We start from the raw sequence: 1,398 nt of genomic DNA on the forward strand, positions 1-1,398 counted from the left end.
CTGTCGTAGTCCTGAATGATCTGTCCGACCGCCCAGATGGCCGACAGGTATTCGTTAGTGCCCATGGGGTTGATATAGTGCAAAGAGGAAGGGTCAAGGGGGTTCCCATTGGACGCTGTGAAGTCTATCCCAACAGTGAACATGAGCTGGCAGCCTCCCAGGATGTAGTCCAGGAAAGAGTAGTCCTGGTTTATTTTGCAGGACCGCAGGATGATGATGCCTGAGTTTTTATAGTTCTTCTTCTGCTGCTGCTTCTTGGGGTTGATGCACTCAAACTCCACCGGGATGCCGTCCCGAGCCTCACACATCCGTGACACTGTGGTCTGGAACTCTCCAATGAAGTCATGGCCCCCATCGTTGTCATAGTCATAACACATGACCTGGATGGGCTTCTCCACATCCCCATCACACAGGGACACCAGCGGCACAGTGAAGGGCTTCCACACAGGGTCCAGGGTGTACTTGATCACCTCGGTCCTGTGGACCAGCATCCACTTGCCGTCATCTCCTGGTTTATAAAACTCAAGAAACGGGTCTGATTTCCCAAAGAGGTCCTTCTTGTCCAGCTTCCTGCCGGCCAGACTCAACGTGATGACCTGGTTGTCTGACAGCTCCTGAGCGGCGATCGTAATCAAGCTCTTCCCTGCGGGCTTGTCATTCAGTAGCAGCAGAGGGCGAGTCATCTTCTTGCTGGAGACGATCGTGCCCAGGCTGCAGGAGAAGTGGCCCAGGAAGTCGTGTTCATCTAGCCGCATGCTGGACTTGTCCTGGTCAAACAGGGCAAACTTGAGCTTCTGCACCTCTTCAAAGTGGTAGTCAAGGACGAACTTCTTGGAGAACGCAGGGTTGAGGTTGTTCACCGCAGTTTCTGTCCTATCGTACTCCATCCACCTGCCATCATTCTCTGTAAAGAGGACACAGAAAGGGTCGGACTTGGAGGTGACATCCCGGTCCAGCAGGTTCTGGCCACTCACTGACAGTTCCACCTTGCACACGCAATGCTGGGTGCCCACAGGTGCTGCCCCGGATGCTGGGGCAGCCCCACCTGGTATGTAGGCCATGGGGGGTGGCAGTGGCAGCAGCAATTCCAGGCAGTCGCACTAGGCGGTCGCCGCTCCCCGCGCCCCGGCTCGCGCTGACATCCCAGGTACTTCCTCCGCTCGGCCAGGCCCCTGGACGCGCGAGGCGGGCTCAGGGCGATGCCCGTGAGGCCATGGCCTTTGCGTGCGCTCCCCGGCTCTCAGGGTCCGGTCCTTCTCCCGGGCGGGCGGGCTACAGCGACCAAAGACACCTTTTTTACAATACTTCTTCACTCTTCCTCACAGCCCTTATTTGCATTCACCAGGACAGACCCAGAGACAAATCATCCCAATTACATGGGCAGTCCTCCCACAAGGT

General features: G+C 56.7%; 1 pseudogene; it reads right to left on the minus strand.

The window, feature by feature from the left end:
- Positions 1-2: 2 nt before the first annotated feature.
- On the minus strand, positions 3-1,061 carry LOC102860270 (annotated as a pseudogene).
- Positions 1,062-1,398: the final 337 nt, after the last annotated feature.

The sequence above is a fragment of the Elephantulus edwardii genome, unplaced genomic scaffold, assembly GCF_000299155.1.
Source record: "Elephantulus edwardii isolate Elephantulus edwardi_28Jun2011 unplaced genomic scaffold, EleEdw1.0 scaffold00133, whole genome shotgun sequence".
NCBI classification, from domain to species: Eukaryota; Metazoa; Chordata; class Mammalia; order Macroscelidea; family Macroscelididae; genus Elephantulus; species Elephantulus edwardii.